Source organism: Lontra canadensis, unplaced genomic scaffold (genome assembly GCF_010015895.1).
Source record: "Lontra canadensis isolate GAN:19392208 unplaced genomic scaffold, GSC_riverotter_1.0 scaffold9, whole genome shotgun sequence".
NCBI lineage: Eukaryota > Metazoa > Chordata > Mammalia > Carnivora > Mustelidae > Lontra > Lontra canadensis.
In genome coordinates this window covers 12,407,759-12,430,416 of record NW_022631003.1, presented here as the reverse complement: position 1 = coordinate 12,430,416, position 22,658 = coordinate 12,407,759, and the positions used below count along the sequence as shown (strand labels likewise).

Here is a 22,658-nt window from a genome sequence, read left to right as displayed (position 1 = left end):
AGGCATTCAATAAAAACAAAGTGAGTTTATGATGACAAATTCAGATAAATGCTAAACACATACTTCTCTAGAGCATATAACAAGAATCTGGTCCAGAATTGGCTGTCCGTGAGGGTGCCCATGAAGAAAAACCGACTGAGCTGAGCTCTGATGGATATGATGCTTCCCTAGGAAGCATATACAAAACAAGAAGACCGTTTACAGCCAAGCCTTGAGGAGCTCCGGCATACACTGGTGGAGGAAAATAATTCTGAGAAGGAAGAAAAAGACATAGGAGGAAGCCGAGGATAAGAGTGGGAGAGGGGGTGGACAAATGGGATGGCACTGCGGAGAGGTGAACATAGATGTGTACAGAAAGATAACCACTGCGTTTGCTGGCCATCCGCTGTCGATCTTAGTAAAGCTGTTTCGGTGGAGTGATGGTAGCAAACGCAGATAGGAGAGGGTCGAGCCAGCATGGGAGAGGACATTGAATCTTCGAGTACCGACAATTCGGTGGCTATCGCAGCACGCGATATTGAGTGCTTATGAGCAGGGGGCTTTTTGTGTGTGTCTAAGGCTTCGACCATAATGGTAATTTATTATAAGTAAAATTGTAAAGCACCAAATAACGCTGTGTACCCCCGCAAGTAGTGTACATGCTTCTTTCTGTAGCAGGGATGATCTTTTGTCCTGTAAAGGCGTTTTCTTTTTTGCTTTTGAAGGTATTTTTGAATTATGGGTTGCTGTTAATAAGATCAAGTTACTTTTGCCAACTGCCAGCATACTTTGAAAAAAAAAAGTTTGCAAACCCACTAGGGGATGCTTAGTTGTGCATTTTTGGTTTCTATGGCTGCAAGATAACCCCGCCAAGAAAAAGACCAGTCTTAGGCTGGGAGCTAGTATGGCACAGTGGAACGGGTGAGCCAGGACATTGGGATTATGGCTTCTGGTCCAGACTGCCGTCACGCCGATAGACTTTGGCTTTGGGCTATCTTGCTTGACTCTTGGTTCTTGTTTCTTCATCTACAAAATGAGGGCTTTGATCCAGGTGATTTCCAAGCGACTCTTTATCTCCCAAAACCCCTGGTTCTGCTTTTTCAGATTGAAATGATAATTTCTCCTTTGTTTATGTTGAGAACAGGTTTGATTAAATGAGAAAGATTTTGTTTGATCCTTTTAAGAAGTCTCCTTGTTCATGTGCATTTTTTTTTTTTTACTGGTGGATTGTTTTTAGAAAGTATATGCAAAACATTAAATGTAATTTATGTTCATATTTGTTATGTTAGAGGACATACGATTTCATTTGATTTATCAAAATTGCTTCACACTTCATGGGGTGCCTGGGTGGCTCAGTGGGTTAAAGCCTCTGCCTTCGGCTCAGGTCATGATCCCAGGGTCCTAGGATCAAGCCCTGCATCGTGCTATTTGCTGGGCAAGGAGCCTGCTTCCCTTCCTCTCTCTCTGCCTGCTGCTCTGCCTACTTGTGATCTCTGTCTGTCAAATAAATAAAATTTTTTTTAAAAAATTGCTTCACACTTCATAAGAAAGTCTTTGGGAGGTAAATTATTGCCAATTCACCAAATTATTTACAGAGGGATATTTTTTGATATGCTATATCCAATTTAGAAAACAGCACATCACCCAAACCATAGTAATTCACATTTTTCTATTTAATTAAAAAATCTCATAAATACTATGTATACCCCAAGAACAAGCCTGCTTATTTATTTAACCAGCCAGGATTATGCCTTCCTTTTTTTTTTTTTTTTCCTTTAAGGACTTCATTTTTTTAGAGCAGATATAGGTTCATATGCATTTCTAAATGTTTAATTTTTATTACCCATAAAAATTAATTTTTCTTTTTTTTTGTTTTGTTCTTTTGTTTTTTTCTGAGAGAGATAACAAGGGCTGGGGAGGGACAGAGGGAGAGGGAGAGAAAGAATCTTAAGCAGGCTCCATTCCCAGCATGGAGCCCAAACACGGGGCTCAATCCCATGACCCTGAGATCATGATCTGAATCAAAATCAAGAATCAGACACGTTACTGACTGAGCCACTCAGGCACCCAAAAGTATTTTTTCTTTTACAATCCAATGATCTGTACCAACCAAAGGTTTTCATTTTCCTTTTCCTGTTTGTTCTTGCACTCCCCACAGTCAGTTTCCTATTTTCTCAGTTCTCCTCTCAATTTAAAATTAGTGTTGGAGGTTTGGTATAGAAGAATGATGGGGAAAGGTCTTACCAGGGCATGGAGGGCTCAAAATAAATTAGTCTGTTGAGATTTGGGGTCTCCGAAATTGGGATTTACCATGGGAATGATCAGACTTGCCAGGTCTTTCCCTGCCTGGAGTTTAGAAGGAAGACTAACATCTTTGAACTAGAGTTCTTAGAGCATCATGGAGGGGCTCACTGACTATTTGCTAGAATCAGAATGTTTTATACAATTTAACAAAAAGTTACACGGGGTGGGGGGATGGGCAAAACCAAACATAAACAAAACCAAACACCCATTCCTATTCTTTGCTTTTACTCTAGAGACTAGAAATGCTAACTTTTCTTTTCACCATATTGCCACATAGTTAGGGATAGTTGTGTAAGATCTTGTCAGTGAAACGTAATTGGAGGTCGCTGAGGATTTCTGGGGCAATTTTTGTTTTCCTGCTAAAAGGGGCAGATGTGGCCGGCATTGCCTTTTCCTGTCTTGAATGTAGCCGTGGATGTCCAGACTTGTACTAATTGGTAGAGCAGAGGGGAAGAGAACCTGATTTGAAAGTGCTGAGCTGCTAAAACAAGGCCATCAGGTGCCTATTTCCAGGCTTCTAGTTCTAGATGAAAAGTAAACCCTTATTACGTTAATCCACTTTTAATTGCTACTTGCCGCTGAAGGAATACTAATGAGAATTTGAGGGTGAAAGGAGGCAGAAATGGAGGACTTGCTCTGTTAGACTTTGAAACCCAGGAAGCAACAAGTGAATGTAGCTGGTTAAGGACAAAACTAGAGTCGTTGCTAGGCTGACCCCAGCCATCTTTGCAGTCCATAGAACACGAAACACTGGGGGCCAGGGGGTTGGGAGAGAAGAAATTGTTTGGTGGACATGGAGACATAGAGATGGAGTCCACACCTGGAGCTATTGGTGCCTTGGGGGTGACTGAACCAGTTCTGACAGGAACAAACTTTCCAGTTAAGTGGGAGGTCATCTGTCTGGCCCTCCACTGTCCCCTTTTGCTCCTTGATTTTGATCATTCCGAATTACCTAATACTCCCCTTGCCCCAACCCCAGCCTTACACTTTCTCAGTAACTACCTCATTCCCAGTGTTTCCCCCAGTTCTTCAAATTGAGTTGGTAGGTCAAGAAAGTACTATCACCAATGACTTAAAGGTCATGCCTCCATCTTGGTACTGGACATCAGTGTGAAGGTTCTATAGATAGCCTGTAAGAGGACCAAGGAAAGCTTACTCTAGTAATCCTCCAAGACTTCCATAAAATCATAGGAGAATGGAGTTTCACTTGAGGGCCTCCCACTGCCCACACACAAAGGACTGTGGATATTAGTGAAGCCTGTGTGCTGGGAGGAAATGAAGTGATTGTCATGGAAGACTCTTCAGCCAAACATCGGACCATTTATCTGAAATAAAGAATATCATGAGGAGCTCCAAAGCCTGGAGTCAAATAGTGTTCCTCACAGGGATGGCAAGCTTGCGGCTCTCTCTTACCTCTGGAAAGCTCAATACTGTTCTGAAACTCAGGGATTTTGCCAAGGAAACTATGGGCTACAACTTTTGTCCTTTCTTCCCCGGACACTACATGGTGTGGCCCCACGGAAGTATGACAAGGCCTGTCATCATGGGTTCTCAGATGTCATCATGTTTGTCTCCATTCTAACGCCAACCTTGGCCTCACCCTCTTTCCTGGTGTGAAGGTCCAAGTGGAGGGGTCTAAATCTCCCCCACTCTAACGGGTCAGAGAAGTCAAAGGAAGTCAAGTTGCTCCTTGGGAACCTGCTAGACATGGAATTCATGCAAAGAATGACCACTGCAGGGTTTACAAACAACGGGGTCATGCAGCTGATAACAGTTCCCTGGACTAGTGCCACTTAAGGTATGGACCAGTGTCAGTCCATGAACAGTTTCTTACCTGTTCAAACAATGTAAGTACATAAGTTAAGAAGTAGTACTGAGAAATTTTTTAGCACTTCAGTGTTACCATGAAGGACAGCCATTTGACTTTGTATGTTACAGAGTATCACTCTTCAATGGATTAGAAGTAAAAAATTCATTTTCAAACAGTTGGAGGATTGCTTCTCCCCATCTGGAGAGAAAGTGCCAGAGTTTGGGCCACGAAGTGATTTGATTATGAGGAGCTTTGTGGTTCACTCAGACTGGCCTCTAAGTTACGTGGCTTAAAACAGGTCTAATGTTAGGGCCTTTGAATTCTCAGACCTCTCCGGCCCGCTAGAGCCGTGGAGTTTAGTGGAGGGACAAGAAGACCATAGGGCAATAAGATTGGGGCTTCTTATATACAACTCACTACTCTGATGGCCTACTCAGTGTCTCTAGCAGGAGGTCTAATAGATCTCTCAGATCTCCCTGACCCCAAAACCCTTCATCCACAACATATTCTTAGCATTTGCTCAGATGAAAGATCTTGAAGTTGTTATTGACATTTCTCTTTTCTTACCTTCTCACCCACCCTGGCAGGCTGCTTGGCTCTGCCTTCCAAACATCCAGAATCCAACCTCTTCATACCATCTCCACTGCTACTGTGATGGTCTCTTAAAGGATCTCCCCACTTTTACCCGAAGGGTTCACAGTTCACAGTTCACGGTGCAGCAGCCAGCGTTGGCCTGCCTGGTCAGGTCTCTGCTCGAAACTGGTAATGGTGCCCCCATTGTACTCAAAGAGTCAAATCCTCCCAGCAGCCTCAGGCCTTACAGTGGGGGAGCTCCTCTCTCACCCTTGGCCACCTCCTCTGCCCCCACCACCAGGTCTTCATGCTGTGGCTTCACCCTCCAGCCATGCTCCCACCTCGGGGGATTTGCTCAGGCTCCACGGGGAAAGCTCTTTCCGAATGCGCGTGTGGCTAACTCTCCCTCCATGCTAGACTTCCCTCAAAACCTCACATTTTCCAAGGGGCTTATCCTGATCTCATTACAGCAGCGAACTCACCCTCCCTCCCGGCACTCTGAAATCTCCCTGCCCCTGCTCTGCTTTTTCTGTGTTCCATTGAGCCTGCATCTTTACATTGTACCGTCTCCATGTGCTCAGATACTGTTTACTCTTGCCCCCTCCCACCAGGGTGTGAGCTTCTCAGAGACAGGGACCTGTTTTATTGACTGCTGCAGATAGAGTCAGGAACTGAATAAATGCCTCGCCTTATAGCAGTTCTTCCTCATTCCGGGAAGAATCCACCCGAACCTCACTGTCGCCTTAGAGAAGGGAAAGCAGAGGGAGAGGAGGAGGAATAAGAGAGCTCTTATTAAAATTCAGGGCTGAGGGGCGCCTGGGTGGCTTAGTGGGTTAAAGCCTCTGCCTTCGGCTCAGGTCATGATCTCAGGGTCCTGGGATCGAGCCCCTCATCGGGCTCTCTGCTCAGCGGGGAGCCTGCTTCCTCCTCCCTCTCTCTCTGCCTCTCTGCCTGCCTCTCTGCCTACTTGTGATCTCTGTCAAATAAATAAATAAAATCTTAAAAATAAATAAATAAAATTCAGGGCTGAATTACCCCATAAAAACAGCAGGAGCTTCTCGTGCATTGCCCTCCTTGTCTCCTTATCTTTCATTCTTTCTTTCTTCCTTCCATTCTGGATGGGCCAGAAACAGAGGTGGCAGGTGAGGAATCAGAACCCATTGGCACAGAACACATCTGCGGACAGATTTGCAGACTTCACGGAGGTGAAGCAGGGGCCATGGAGAAGTGGCTCAATCTGTCCATTCACTTTGAAAATGTACATGCGTGCTGGGAGCGCCTGGGTTTTCTCATCAGGGCAGGAGTTTGGAAAAAGGCATCAGATCATTCCTTTCAACAGAAAGTTGGAAAGCAGGAAAAAAAACAAAGACAAAGTTTAGCAGAGAGAAAACACAAGATATGATAGAATAATTCCATTCAGATATATCTGTAATCATGACTGCATTAGTTACATTAAATTCACCTAGTTAAACGCAAAGACTTCAGATAGATAAACAAAATCTAACTACAGTTGACCCTTGAACAACATAGGTTTGAACTACGTGGATCCACGTATACGTGGGTTTGTTGTTGTTGTTGTTCTTTAAGATTATTTATTTGACAAAGAGTGAGCATAAGTTGGGGGAGGCAGCAGATAGAGAGGGAGAGAGATGCAGGCTTTCCCACTAAGCAAGGAGCCTGATGCGGAGCTCGATCCCAGGAACCCAGGACCATGACGTGAGCCAAAGGCAGACACGTAGCTGACTGAGCCACCCAGGCATACCCTATATGTAGGGTTTTTTAAATTGTAGTTGACCTGCAATGTTAATACTAGTTTCAGGTGTGATTCAACAACCCTATCTATTAAACAATGCTCACCACAATAAGTGTAGTCACCATACAATGTTATTGACTATATTCTCTATGCTGTATTTTCATTTCTGTGACGTATTTATTTTATAACTGGATATCAGTACCTTTAATCCCCTTCACCTTTTTGCCCATCCCCAAACCCTCTTCCCTCTGGCAACCACCAGTTCTCTGCATTTACGGATCTGTTTTTGAGGTTTTTGTTTTTTCGATCCCACATGTAAGTGAAGTCATATGGTATTTTTCTTTCTCTGGCTGACTTACCTCACTTAGCACATTTTCCTCTAGGTTCATCCATGTTGTCCCAAATGGCAAAAATCTCATTCTTTTTTATGGCTGAGTATTATTCCGGGGTGTGTGTGTATGTGTGTGTGTGTGTGTGTGTGTGTACACCACATATCTTTATCCATTCATCTATTGATGGGCACTTAGGTTGCTTCTAGATCTTGGCAATTGTAAATAATGCTGCGGTGAACAATAGGGGCACATATATCTTTTTTATATATGCAGATTTTTTTAAGTAAATATTGGAAAATTTTTGGAGATTTGTGACAATTTGAAAAAAACTTGTAGATGAACAGCAGAGCCTAGAAATACCAAAAAAATTAAGAAAAGATTAGGTATTATTGTAAGAATACAGCATATAATATGTATAATGTATAAAATATGTGTTAATCAACTATGTTATCAGTAAGGTTTCTGTCAGTAGGAGGCCATTAGTAGTTAAGTTTTGGGGGAGTCAAAAGTTACCTGTGGAATTTTGGCTGGATGGGGAGTCAGCACCCCTAACCCTGTGTTGTTCAAGGGTCAACTGTCTGTATTTTTTGTAAGAGACTTTCCTAAAGGGGCGCCTGGGTGGCTCAGTTGGTTAAGCATCTGCCTTTGGCTCAAGTCATGATCCCAGGGTCCTGGGATCGAGTCACGCACTTGGCTCCTTTCTCAGTGAGAAACCTGCTTCTCCCTCTGCCTGCTGCTCCCTCTGCTTCTGCTCTCTCTCTGACAAATAAATAAGTAAAATCTTTAAAAAAAAAAGAGAGAGAGAAATGGAGAGAGAGAGAGAGAGAGAGAAGAGAGACTTTTCTAAAAAGAGAAAGAAGGAAAAAGCAATCCAGGTTGGTAATAGCATATTAGATAAATTAGAATTTAAGGCAAAAAAAAAAAAGTATTAACAGGATCGAGGAAAGCTTTTTTTTTTTTTTAAGATTTTATTTATTTATTTGACAGAGATCACAAGTAGGCAGAGAGGCAGGCAGAGAGAGAGGAAGGGAAGCAGGCTTCCTGCTGAGCAGAGAGCCATATGTGGGGCTCGATCCCAGAACTCTGAGATCATGACCTGAGCTGAAGGCAGAGGCTTTAACCCACTGAGCCACCCAGGCGGCCAAGGAAAGCTTTTTTAAAAAGGAAATCCACCAAGACCACAAACAATTATGAACAACATAACAAACATCATAAAATTAAAAGGAAAATTAAAAAATTTTACACAGCTCTATCAGAAATGATGGAACAAATAGCCTGAAAGTTAGCCAGCTTGTCTAATAGGGCTAGGAGGGCCTTGCACTCAGCCAGCACAGAACACACATTCTTTCCAAGTACTCGAGAAACATTTCCACCAGTGAGGATTAACATAATACTATAAAAAAGACACTTTTGTTTTCCGTCCATTTACTCAAACAATAAAAATGCTGTATTTAAACCATATTTTATTGCTTTAAAATACTGCTGAGAATATAGTAGAATATCGAACCATTAGATTTCAAAATATTATTGGACTAGGTGATCTTGTGGCTTCCAGGAGGCTTTGGAGGGCACTCCAGGTGGAATGAGAAGGAGAAGGAGAAGGGCCACACTCTGTCCAAGATGTGGGCCTGGAGCCAGAAAGGATGTAACTAAGCGTCATATGAGAAGCAGAACAGCTCAGAGCAGGGAACCAATGAAGCTGTTTGCAGAACTTCTCAGTGAAGTTAAAAGAATAGCAAAAAAGAAATGTGATTAATAAATAAATATGAGCGGCCACTAAGCAGAAAGGGAGTGAGCAAGAGAGACATTTTGGGCCATTTCTTTGGCCTGTTTTCTACTTTTTTTTTTTTTTAAGATTATTTATTTTTTAAGTCATCTCTACACCCAGTGTGGGGTTTGAACTCAAGACCCTGAGATCAAGAGTTACATGTTCTTCTGGCTAAGCCAGTCAGTTGCTCCAAGTTTCTAGCACTTCTAATATTATTCCTAATGCAGGACATTTGGGCTATCCTAGATTGGTTACTCAAATTTACATTAGTTCTACGTTTGGTTTTAAAATCTCAAGGCATAATTTCTAAAGTCACGCATTTGGTTAAAAACTTAAAATCTTCTTTCTGCTTTTCTGAGACCTTTGCTTCTTTTTGGGTTGGAGAACTTTTTCCGTCAGACCTAAGATTGAAGGAATTCAGTTTGCTGCCCTCAGCCTGTGAAAAGGAGGCTTGTCTTCTCCAGCATGTATGCCTCAGAGCCCTGGTGCAGAGGGACCAGACCCAGACTCCAGGCCAACCCGGAATGAATGCACCGTCAGGACGCAGAGGGGAGAAAGCAGGGACGACTTGTTTAAACTGTGGTTGTGGCAAAGATCTTTGGGGGAAGAAAAATTCAGGAGGAGTTTAAGAGCGTTATTTTAAAAGTATAAGATTTGTGATCGCAGCATGAACTTAAGTGACTTTGGCAATGAACAAGGTGTATGGCACAAGGGTGAAAATTTAATCATCATTCTCCTTGTAAATCAGACAGAATTTGTAATCAGGGTATCCGTGATGGCCACTTCCCAGTTAACTGTAAATGTTCTCATGCTGGAACTTCTCTAGATGAGCAAGGCTCCTCTATAAAAGGAGAAAAGCAAGATTCTTAAAGCATCCGTGGATTCCGAATCTCCTTCTGCTGAAAAAAACCTGTCAGGGTCCCAGTTATAGAAGATTGTTTCTCCGTTTTGGCTCAGAGCCGATAACCCCTCTCTCTGCTTTGCTAATAATAAACAACAGTGGTTTGCAGAGAGGTTACTGTACTGAATGCGTTTCCTAAAGGGTTTCCTTTTCACCTCTCTTTCTCCTCCCAGCCCCTCTTTTCAAGGATGAAGCAAATCTCCATCCTGCCCTCCACGATTTATTCTCTCTGATACTTCCTGAGAGTGGAAAACGTGTCTGTTGCCAGCGGGTAACACTGTGCTGGTAACACAGTGGGTCAAACAGTGCCGGTCCCCTATTAGATGCGATCAGCCCTAAGCAGTGAGCCCTCAAAACCACGTCTTCCGTTTGTGCTTCCGTCCACAGTCCATCAATGCTCTTTCAAGAATCAGTGGCGTCCCAGGACAACTGCGGTTTACTGCGGCTCACAGCTCGCTGGGGGGCAAGCTCTTGCTCGAGGTCCCTGGCGGCATATGTCAGTGCGTGCCCCGGTGCTCTCTGTACTTTGTATTACCCAGGCTCCTGAAAAGTCCTGTGCTCAAGGGTCAGGCCTAATGAAAGGGACCCTTGTGATGGCTCCTTCGAGGACACTGTTAAGCGACACCTAAGTGAAACCGACTTTTGTTGTTTCGCGTGAGGGCGCAGTGGTGAGGGATAAGGTGGTACGGCTGGTGCCAAGGCCTTGAGTCATGCCAAGTGCCAGTAGTCTCGCCCTTCCTTGTCTTCGCACCATCAGTGCAAGAGTCCACACGTGTCAGTGCAAAGCGAATCAAGTCTTAGCATGAAGAGTTTTGACCTCACAAGACCCTTGCAAGAGGTTCATGCGAAGCTTCGTGAATCACTGCCCTAGGCTTTCTGGATGTCTTGGCTGCTGCCCCTGGGGAGCAGCAGTTCCAGGGACAGAAGACAACCAACGAGGAGAGAAGTAAACAAGGGGATTTCAGAACGTGATCGATTCCATGATAAGAATAAACACAGGGAATGGCAGAGACAGTAGCTAAGGATGGAGGACGGGCTGCGTTAGAAAAGGCCTCTCTGAAGAGATGACCTCTGACCCAAGAACTCAAGGGTTGAAGGGGTTCTGCCATGCCCAAGACTGGGGAATAGGTTTCTGGAAAGGTGATATAGCAAGGGCCCCAAGTCCCAAGGCAGGAAATAGCTTGGCATTTAAGAAAGAAGGGCCCCTGGGTGGCGCAGTCAGTTAAGCATTGGACTCATGGTTTTGACTCAGGTCATCATCTCAGAGTCCTGAGAGGAAGCCCGGTGTTGGGCTCCGAGCTCAGCGGGGAGTCTGCTCAAGTTCCTCTTTCCCTCCCTGTGCTTCTGCGCTCTCTCTCTCTCTCTCTCTCTCTCAAATAAATAAATAAATAAATAAATAAAACAACAAAAAGACAAAACAAGAAAGAGAGTAGTCAGTTCTGGATAACAGGAGTAATTTTTAGGACTCCTTCAAGGGGGATTCTATATTCTTACCATTAAACATTGTAATAGTATATGCACTAACTTGTTTAATCTTTCTTACAATCTTATTATCCCCATTTTGCAGATGAGCAAACTGAGGCATGCTGAGAGTAGGAAAATGGTGGCAGAGCTAGAACACCAGGAGTTTTGGCCACAGAAACTCTGTTCTTTAGAGCCTCTTTTTGAGGAAACAATCAATATTTAAAAACTTCCTTGTTAGTGCATTAAAAGCCTTTCTTTTTCTTCCTTCCTTCCTTTTCCTTTCCTTTATTATCTTTCCTTTTCCTTTCCTTTCCTTTCTTTCCTTTCTCTCTCTCTCTCTCTCTCTTTCTTTCTTGATGATTAATGTATCTAATTTATCCCTCCTTACTTTGGGTTTGGAGAACTGGAAGCCGTCAGAGCCTCTGACACATCACATCCATCACTTGAGGAACAGTCGCTCAGTGGAGAGGAGTTTCTCTGAACAATTCCACTGAAAAGTTTCTCTCTCATCTTGAACAGTCACACATGCATTGAGTCTTTATGAAGCTTTTGTCTTATTCTAAATGAGACATAAAGAGCAATGAGCTGTGAAGCCAGTAATCCAGTCCATGACAGGTTCTCTTTCTCTGCAACACAGGTTGGTCACTGAGTAATTTGTCTAATTTCTGCGCGGTCATGTCAGGAGGATAAAAAAGTCAAATGCCCTTCTGCCAAGTCTATGCAGAGAGGCCTGAGGTGGTAATTCCCTCTCCAGGAGGGGAGGGAAGTAGACCTCACTGTCAGTGTGGGTAGGAAAGCACAGCCTTTTCCTCAAAGGAGGGCAGTGAGACCACCCATGTCACATTCTTGAGATGTTTGTGCTGACCCAGCAGCATCTCTTTAATCTTCTTTGTGAAATCTTCTCTGCTTGCTTCTTCTCAGGCCATCACCCCCCACCCCCCACATCCCCTGGCTCCAATCCATAAGCATTGGGTGAAGTTGCAAACCTAATTCAGAAAGCCAGATTTGCTCCGTGGTTATAGACACTCTTGTCACCTGGACTGCAACAGAACCACACTCCTTAGCGAGAGACCAACCCCAGTCCACCAGGCTCTTGCTGTCTATACCTAAGCCCTAATAGTAGACTCTGGCTTCTGTTCACCAAGGATCCTGCTTGGAGCTTCTGGAAATAATGTGGTTAAATCAAGGCCTGGACCTTTCTTGCCTTTCTTGCCTCTCCTGGCAAGAAAGAAAACACAGACTACACTTGATCAATTTTCTTTTTTTTTTTTTTAAGATTTTATTTATTTATTTGACAGAGAGAGACACAGCGAGAGAGGGAACACAAGCAGAGGGAGTAGGTGAGGGAGAACAGCTTCCCGCTGAGCAGGGAGCCCAATGCGGGGCTCAGATCCTAGGACCCTGAGATCATGACCTGAGTTGAAGGCAGACGCTTAACTACTGAGTCACCCAGGCACCCCAAATGCTTGATCAGTCTTCTACCTCTGACTTTCGTAACATGTAACAGACTGTAAGCTTCACAAGGGCAGAGTCTTGTCTGTTTCCGCTCATCTTTGGACTCCAACACTGGTAAGATTCCTGGCACACTGCGTGTCTTCAGCAATGATCTGTTGAATGATTGAATTACATGAGAGGTTTAATTGGACGTGCGGAAACAGACACATGAATGTAGTGAAAAATGTCATTCACTTGGTCTTTTCTTTATGGTTCCACAAACACATATTGAGCACTGATTATGGCAGACATGTTGTTACATGTTAGGAACACAAAACCTCTGGCGAAGCTGTCTCACCAAAGGGACTTTCCCAAAGAGGCAGTTGCAGAGAAATAGTCCTCTATTACATTGGTAGCATGAGTTAAGAGTCTTCTGCATGCAGTACTCTGTACTAACCCAGAAAAATGGAAATAAAGGGAGGACATTCCGAGACATTCATCTCGGAGCCTTCAATCTAAAGGCCAGAGAACATGACCATATGCAAAATACTGAAATGTTATGCAATGACACATATAGGAGCAAGAATTTTCTTGTTAATATATCACCTATTATACCAAAACACTGCAGCCTTATGAGTAATTGAGTGATTATTACTCATGGTGTCTCCATTAGAGTTTCCGTCTGGCTGCAAAGGGGACCCCACCCTCTGCTTGCGGAACTCCCCTTCACGCAGATCTCAGTCTGTATCCACTTCTTTGCCCAGATGCCCCTGTTAGTCTCTCTTTTAAGAACCCAGTTCTCAGGGGCGCCTGGGTGGCTCAGTGGGTTAAAGCCTCTGCCTTCGGCTCTAGGGTTCTGCCTCTCTGCCTGCTTGTGATCTGTCAAATAAATAAATAAAATCTTAAAAGAAAAGAAAAGAAAAAAAGAACGCAGTTCTCTTCCTTCTACAGCTTCATCCCAATTTGCAATTAGATATTTATTTATTTATACTCTTTCTTTTTTACGGGACTGCAAGCTCCAAAAACACAAGAACTTCTTATTTTTAAGATTTTTTATTTTTTTAATACTTCATTCATTAATTTAGAGAGAGTGAGCGAGAGCGAGAGCAAGGAGAGGGGCAGAGAAACCGGGAGAGGGAGAAGCAGACACTCCACTGAGTGAGGAGCCCAACATGGGGCTGCATGCCAGGACCCTGGGATCCTGACCTGAGCCGAAGGCAGATGCTTGACTGACTGATCCTCAGGACTTTGTATTTTCATTGGGCGATCTTTCAAATGCCTTGCATTGTGCCAATACATATTTGTCAAATGTATGAATTAAGGATCACAGCCAGGGGTGCGTGGGTGGCTTGGTCGTTGAGGGTCTGCCTTCAGCTCAGGTCAAGATCCCAGAATCCTGGGATGGGCCTGCATCAGGCTCACTGCTCAGCAGGAGGCCTGCTTCTCCTTCTCCCACTCCCGTGCTTGTGTTCCCTCTCCCGCTGTGTCTCTGTCAAATAGATAAAATCTTAAAAAAAAAAAGGATCACAGCCAAATTCCAGCTTAAAATATGTTGATACCTAGCAGATAGGATTGCAGTGATAATTGAAGAAGCTCATGACCCCATTGGTCACACAGGATTTTTCTCTCACATTGAGCTAAATGACTGTTTTCATACTGGGCCACAGTCTGGCCACAGTCTGGCCTAGATGCTAGTTTACTTTTTTTTTAACTTTTTAACTTTATTTTTATTTTTTATTTTTTAAGATTTTATTTATTTATTTGACAGAGAGAGATCACAAAGCAGGCAGAGAGGCAGGCAGAGAGAGAGGGGGAAACAGGCTCCCTGCTGAGCAGAGAGCCCAATGAGGGGCTCGATCCCAGGATGCTGAGATCATGACCTGAGCCGAAGGCAGAGGCCTCTTAACCCACTGAGGCACCCAGGTGCCCCTAACTTTATTTTTAATCATAATAAAGACTCTACCTTTTAAAAAACTGGTACTTAAGGGGTGCCTGGGTGGCTCAGTTGGTTAAGCAGCTGCTTTCGGCTCTGGTCATGATTCCAGGGTCCTGGGATCGAGCCCTACATCGGGCTCCCTGCTCTGCAGAGAGCCTGCTTCTCTCTCTCCCTCTGCCTACTGGTCTGCTTACTTGTCTCTATCTCTCTGTCAAGTAAACAAATAAAATCTTAAAAAAAAAAAAACCTGTTACTTAAATTTCAAGTGATTTATTTGCACAATTTATGTGATATTGTTTTCACTGAAATTTTAGAAATACATTTTTTTAAAGATTTTATTTATTTATTTGACAGACAAGAGATCACAAGCAGGCAGAGAGAGAGGAGGAAGCAGGCTTCCTGCTGAGCAGAGAGCCCGATGCAGGGCTCGATTCCAGGACCCTGGGATCATGACCTGAGCCGAAGACAGAGGCTTTAACCCACTGAGCCACCCAGGTGCCCCTAGAAATACATGTTTTAAACATCCACTGCTTTAGAAAACATATCAGAAATCAAGTAATTGATAAATATGTATCCACTAATTTATCTTTTTTTCATTTTTTTTTAATTGAGATACAGTTGATACCTCAATTATAGGACAACTATATGTAACATGATGCAAGGGTGAGCTATACAACGGCCTGATTTGATAGACTGCCGCGTTGCATGTGATTACCGCCATAGCTAACGCGTCCATCAGCTCACATAATTATTTCTTTTTTTGTGGTGAGAACATTTAAGATCTAGTCTCTTAGCAACTTTGAGGTATATAATACAGTATCATTAACCATAAGTACAGCAATGTGCAGATTGCCAGAACTTACTCATCTTCTAACTGCAAGTTCTCACCCTTTGACCAACATCTCTCCAACTCCCCTACCCCTCAGCCTAACTTTTAAAAACAGACAATAATTTTATTTTTTTTTAGATTTTATTTATTTATTTGAAAGAGAGAGAGAGAGACAGCACCATGGCTGGGGGTGGGGCCACAGGGAGGAGAAGCCGGCTCGCCGCTCAGCAGGGGGGACTCAATTCTGACCTGAGCTGAAGACAGATGCTTAACTGTCTGAGCCACCCAGGCACCCCAATAGTTTATTTTTTAAAACTATTTTTAACAATTATTCTTGGGGCCTGGCTGGCTCAGTCAGTTGAGCATCAGACTCTTGATCTTGGGGTTGAAAATTCAAGCCCCATATTGGGTGTAGAATTTATTTAAAAAAAAAAAAGAAAAAAGAAAAATTACTGATTTTTGTTCCTTTTTTATGTGGTATATTTGGATTTGCATCTTTAAATAACTTTAAAGTGCTGACATGCTTTTAAAGATTCATTTATTTGTGAGAGAGGCAGGGGAGGAGCAGAGGGAAAGAGACACTCAAACTGACTCCCTGCTGAGTGTGAAGCCCAATACGAGGCCCCATCTCAGGACCCCGAACTTAGGACGTGGGCCGAAACCGAGAGTCAGACGCTTAACCAAATGCGCCACCCAGGCACCCCAAAAGTGCTGACACTTTTAAGTAAAGTGATGAGGGATGAAACATTTAACCCTTTCCAGATTTTTAATACTAACCACACCACCCTGAAGTTTGAAAACAAAACCAGAGATTGTGGCATTTTCTGGCCGTTAGAGGGAGCCACTGCTTTCTAAATCTTAAACTCTGTAGAGAAACCTCCTCTTCTGTTATCTTTAAAGTATTTAAATTAAATTTTAGCTCAGCAAATTCCCTCAAAGAGAAAAGATCCTAAGAGGTAGAAAGAAATCAAATAGGTAGTTAATTGATTTACATTCCACATTCAGAAATGCTGGTTATTAGAATTTGAATTCATTTTCAAAATTTTCAGAAAGGTTTGAAGAGTCCCACTGGGTTTATTAACAACACAATAGTCAGTCAGAAAACCAGAGAAGGAACTGCTTAAAAGGAAAGAGTGACTCATGGAGCCCGAGCCCTAAAATCCTGGTGACTTAGCAAATTGCGACACAATGCCTGGCTGGTTCAGTCGGTTAAGTGGCTGCCTTTGGCTCGGGTCATGATCTCACTGTCCTGGGATTGAGTCCTGCATCAGGCTCCCTGCTCGACAAGGGGAGCCTGCTTCTCCCTCTCCCCCCTGTTGCTTCCCCGGCATGTGCTCTCTCTCTCAAATAAATAAATAAAATCTTAAAAAAAAAAAAATCTATGCTGATTCCTCATGTTGGTCCCGGTCATTACTTCTCAGCCTATAATTGTGCTTACTCTTTCATTTCCTCCTCTAATTATAAAGGAAGCTGCAGTTGCTAAATGTTTTTTTTTTTTTAAGATTTTATTTACTTATTTGACAGATAGAGATTATAAGTAGGCAGAGAGGCAGGCAGAGAGAGAGGGGGAAGCAGGCTCGATCCCAAGACTCTGGGATCATGACCTGAGCCGAAGGCAGAGGCTTAACCCACTGAGCCACCCAGGCTCACCCAGCTGCTAAATGTTTGAACCAAAAGGTAGAACCTGTGGTGGCAGAAGTCTGGGCCTTCTCACTTCTCTGTGGTTGCTTTTTGTTTTTTTTCCCACATTCTTGTTCTTTTTGTCTACCTTTCCTATCATATTATGGGTCTTTCTTAACTTTCTCCCCCACCCTTTTTTCCTTCTATCAGTTCAACCTTAAACCCACCTATTAAAGCATTGTGGAGCACTTCTCTACAAGTCAGGAATGTTAGCGCAAACGAGCAAGCCCCCAGTGGTCACTGCAATATAACATAAAGTGAATTCCTCTTTTAAATAAATGTAGCATACAAGTTTTTCTAACTCATTAAAATAGATTTGAGATGAAAATGGAAATTTTTAATATACAAAATTGGCAAACATTTGGTTTTAATTTTCATAGAGACCTGTAAATCCACATCTTTCTAAATACTATAGCCGAAGGTTATACTTGGGGGGAAACAAGTACTCTCTTCTATCAAGCATAGGACTGTAAATTGGCATAGTCTTTCTTTGACCCAGAGAATGCATGTGATCCCAAGGAAGGAGGAGTTGATCCCAAGGAAGTAAAGTTGTGCATAAGGATTTTTGTCCGGGGAAGTTTATCATGACCCTACTGTTCGTAGCAAAAAATCGGAAAGCACCTAAATGTCTAACAGTTCTTCGTCTGCTGATCTGTGTGATTCCCCAATCTTCTGGAAAGACCTGGAGTTTTTACTCTATACTTTATACCTGACCCTTGGTTAGATGGGTAAGGGCCCTGGAGATCTGTGGACCTGTCTGGTTTTCTCTCATTTCTGAGTACAAACAGCTTAGTGTCACCCCTGTTTTTAATCTGCTGCTTAGAACTTCCAACTACTTGTAGTTATAATCCCCTCTACCAAACTAGAGTCTGGTTAAATATGATAACTGTGTCTTTTAAAAAATTATTATTATTGTATTCCCCAGAGCTGAGCATCATGATTAATAAGTTCTTAGCAAATTCTTATTGAATGAGTGAATAAATGAATGAGGTATTTGTGATCTGCCTTGAATGTGATTGGCTCTACTTCATGCTATGGGTCTGTATCCCTCTGCAGAAAGAAATCATTTACACAGTAATACAATGAGGGTGGGGAAAGACTATGATTCTTAGCATTTAAAATGTTAACTTAACAAATCAACAGTAGTGGTTTGGCTATCCATTCATTTAACAAATGAACTGAATACGTTCTATGTACTGGGCACTATACAGCACTAGAAATAAAAACACAGAATTAGAAATTCAGAAAACTAACTGGCTTGAGTTCTTTAAGATCTCTCAAGGGACTGATGTGTAAGCGTAATAATTCAGAATAGTAATAATAATAATTCAGAAAAATAGATATACTTGAAATACTAATTTCCTCTCTATGGGCATCCCCTTGTTTTATGTGAAGATACCTGTGAAATTAGATAGGCTACCAGAAAGTTTTTTAATTGGCATATCATCAGAAGTAAAGGCATAGACTAATATAGAAAGGTATTTCTTTTAAGCCTGGAAAGACCTAGAAAATTTTATAATTTTCTCTAGTGAATTGATTATTTGCATGCCACACACTCATTATCAAATTCTTACTATTTAATTCCCTTTTTTACAATAACCGAGTTACAATTTTCATTTGAAGGACACATCCTGCTTGCTTAGATAAGTCTGGGGTGTTTGCTTAATTTCAGCTGCCTTAACTTAGCATGGATTATTCATGTAGATGGCTAGTTCATCCAAGTTAGGTTGATATGTACAGTAAAGATGGAATCCCCTCTCACTGGGGAATTTCAAATTCAGTAAATGGTGTTGGGACAGCTGATCATTTGGATAAAAAGGAAGTTATATTCTCTACCTAAGACCATTCACAAAAATATATTCTGGAGGCATTAAAGACCCAAACAAAAAACAAAACTCTACATATATTGGAGGAGAATATAGGAGAGTATGTTTATGACTTTGGGAAATTAGAAGTCATTCTAAACAAGACCTCTGAATGCAAAATATGTAAAGAAATAGACTGATAAGTCTGACTCCATGAAGACTGATTCATAGGAGCAGCGTGTCAAAGTTGTCTGCTGAAAAAGGCATCCTTAGTGAAGTTCCAAGATTGATAGGTATGAATAACACCTACAACATGTTTAGGCAAAGTCCAGAAACAAGTGACAGATTAGGAGATGGTATTTGCCATACGTATAGCACAGAAAAGGTTAGCATTTAGATCTATAAAGCATTTCTACTAAAAGGGACAACTCCCACCAATGGGACTATGAAAAAAAATAGGACAAGTTATTTATAGAAAAATAAATATAATTGGCCAATGAACATATGAGTAGAATATCAAGAAAAAAAAAGATTATATTTAGAACATTGGGTTAACAGTTTTCAATCATTATATGGGCAAAAATTAAACATTCTAATAAAATGTCTTGGTGTGGGTGTGGGAAAGCATACATGCGCATTGGTAATGGGAGTATAATATTTATACAGTCGTGTAAAGGGGCAATTTGGCAATAGTGAGTAACATAAAAATACATGTATGCTATGAGCCAACAATTCAAGCTATTGGTGTCTGCTTTGGAAAAACACTGGCCCTTGTGCATAAGAAAACATGTACAAACATGCCCGGTTGCAGAGTTCCTCATAGGGAAAGTTCCTAGGGACTAGTTCCTCTAGTCATAGCTGAACTATGACCAGAACAATGGCTAAAAAAGTGTACATTCAAACTACGGAAGCAGCGGTAGGAGGCCATTTCAAGAACGCCCCTGCAGTCAGTGCTGATCTGGATGGCATTCCACCATGTCCCACTGGATGACAAAGCAAGTGACGGATATATTGTTGATGCCATTTTATGTAAAAAGAAAATCAATGACACCATGGAATGAAACTGCATATTGCGTAAGGAACACACATAAATGTGTGTAAATGTACGAAAGAAGGACTGAGAAGAAACTAACCTATCTGATAAAGCCAGGTTGGCTTTGGGACAATGAGGGACAGGGATGTGGGTGGGGCTGGAAGGGGATTTGTCCTTGTCCCCTTTTTTAAAAGAATTTATGTATTATTTCAATTTTACTTTTAAAAATTAAGCCGTTTTCTGGTTTTCAGACACTTGACTGATTGAGCCACCCAGGCGCCCTTACAAATTTAAATTTAAACACACACCTATACGCATATATAGCCTAAAAGAGATTTTCTTTTTGTACCAGCAAAAAAAGGGAGCTCCCAAACCTAAGCGGTAAGTGTTGGAGCCAAGGGGCTCACAGAGCAAGGAAGTGGGATTTGATTTTATTAGTGGAGAATGGAATTTAACCTCTAGGTAGCAGCGTCAGAAGCTAAAAGATGTGGAGGAACCTGGTAGACAAGGGACATCAGGCTGGAAAGCAGTGTATGTGCACAGAATTGACAAAGCACAAACAGCAAGTGGCCCCGAGCACCTCCCCCACCATACAAAAATACCAACTTAGAAAAGCAGAGAGTGAGGGAAATCTAAAAGATTGAATATTTCTTCTTCTTTTTCTTTCTATCCATTCTTTTTTTTTTTTTTAAGATTTATTTATTTATTTATTTGACAGAGAGAGATCACAAGTAGGCAGAGAGGCAGGCAGAGAAAGAGAGGGGGAAGCAGGCTCCCCGCCACGCAGAGAGCCTGATGTGGGCCTCTATTCCAGGATCCTGAGATCATGACCTGAGCCGAAGGCAGAGGTTTAACCCACTGAGCCACCCGGGCACCCTCTATCCATCTTTTTTTAAAAAGATTTTATTTATTTGAGAGAGAGAGAGAGAGAGAGAAAGCGAGCAAGCAGGGGGAGGGGGAGAGGGAGAGGGAGAAGCAGACTCTCTGCGGAGCCGGGGAGCTGGATACAGGACTCCACCCCAGGACCTTAAGATCATGACCTGAGCTGAAGGCAGATGTTTAAATGACTGAGCCACCCAGGTGCCCCTTTATCCATCTTTTTTTTTTTTTTTATTTAAAAAAAAAATTTTTTTTTTTTTAAGATTTTATTTTTAAGTGATCTCTACACTCAGTGTAGGGCTAGAACTTACAACCCTGAGATCAAGGGTCGCATGCTCCATAGTGAAGCCAGCCAGCCATCCCCCTCCATCTATTTTTTTAAAACCAGAATATTTGTTGCATGACTACTCATTGAAGTCCTTAAGATAAACTGTTAAGTACCACAAGCACCTAAAACAATTCTACTTAAAAGAGACTGGAAACTGTCTAAATGAACTGTTTAAATGATTAAACCCAGCCAGATTTAAGTAATATTGGAAACTTAGTGAGTTTTCCTATTAAAATCCAGGGATAGCCTCAGCAATAATTGTGAGTAAAATTAAAACTTTTTTTTTTTAATTTGCCTGAGTTGTAGTGAGTTAAATGGGCCACTGCTCTACTTAGTAAAAATCCCTTACAATATGTATTGTTGATAGGTCTATTTCCCTCCATGGTTTCAGAGAGTAAGAGAGTAAGTTCACTATGCTGCCAGGACTCCCATCAATGAGAGTACCCTGAGCTATTTTTGGTTGAGCAGGTACTACAAGGCCAGTCATTTGTACTTCTTTTTCTTAACTTTCTGTCCTTTATTTTGGGTTCTGGGGAACAGTTTGACCCCAAAAGTCTGACATAGTCTGTGTAAGTGATAGTGTTGGCTCACAATGAAGAAACAGACTATCATGACTTTAAAACCAAAACCAAAACCAAGTGTTATGGTGACCTGAATTACAAGACTGACAAAGAGAAATTGGCTGTCCCCGTCTAGATCTAGCTGAGAAAAAGTGTGAAGACCCCTAGGTCGATGAGGCCGCTGCTCATCATGGAGAAGGCAGTGTCTTTTTTTTTTTTTAATTTTTATTTATTTTTAAAATTTCTTTTCAGTGTTCCAGAAGAAGGCAGTGTCTTTTTTAACCACTTTGAAGATCAGTAGCAGAAACATCCAGATCCAGTTGTAATTGTTAGTTTCAAACAACTCAGAGACCAGCAACAGCATAAAACTGAGTGTTCAGGCAGAGAACCTTGACCTCTGGGGCAGGAATTCTCTGACCTGCTCAAAGCATCTACTGAGGATAGCAGCTACCACCCAACTTGCCTTGGGAGAAAAGCTTTAATGCCACCAAAGTTTGCTCTCCAAAGGTACACTCCTGCAAGACAATACTACTGTTGTGAGATTGTAATTTGAAGCTCATGCCAACATATCATTCAAAGACCCCATCTCTGCCTAAGCTGTCAGATTTGCCAGTTCTGGGTTATACCACAGTTATTTGCTCGATACAAATTTATATCAGTCATGAGCTTGAAATGCACAATTTTTTTAAAAAAGTTTATTTATTTATTTGACAGAGAAAGAGAGCACAAGCAGGGGGAGCGGCGGGCAGAGGGAGAGGGGGGAAACAGGCTGAGCTGAAGGCAGACATTTAATTAACTGAGCCACCCATGTGCCCAAGAAATGCATAATTTTCTAGGAAATTTTATTTCCTAGAACAAAACTGACTTCAGGAGAAATGAGAAATCTAAACAGTACTCATTAAAGAAACTGAAATTTCTTTAGCAGTCAAAAAATTTCCAATACCAAAAGATATCTCCAAGCCTTAGTCATTTCATAGACAAGTTTTACTGAGCCTTTAATAAACAGGTAATTCCAGTCTTATATACACGATGTTTCAGAGAATAGAAAAAACTACTTAACTCATAAAACCATTAAAACCTTATATCAAAATAAGAATATATAAGGAAAGAAGAAAGACCAGTCTCAAAAACCTGTACAAAAAAATCCCAAATTTAAAATATCAGTATAGGGGCACTTGGGTGACTCAGTTGTTTTTTGGCTCAAGTCATGATCCTGGGGTCCTGGGATCAAGCCCCAAGTTGGGCTCCCTGCTCAGTGGGGAGTCTGCTTCTCCCTCTCCCTCTGCCTCT

General features: G+C 42.0%; 1 long non-coding RNA gene across 1 annotated transcript; it reads left to right on the top strand.

Annotated features, from left to right (window-relative positions):
- The first annotated feature begins 1,020 nt into the window (after nt 1-1,020).
- On the top strand, nt 1,021-21,328 carry LOC116866134. The gene is made up of 3 exons (XR_004382339.1): nt 1,021-1,030; nt 13,649-13,654; nt 21,210-21,328. It is a non-coding gene; the product is annotated as an uncharacterized LOC116866134 (long non-coding RNA).
- Nucleotides 21,329-22,658: the final 1,330 nt, after the last annotated feature.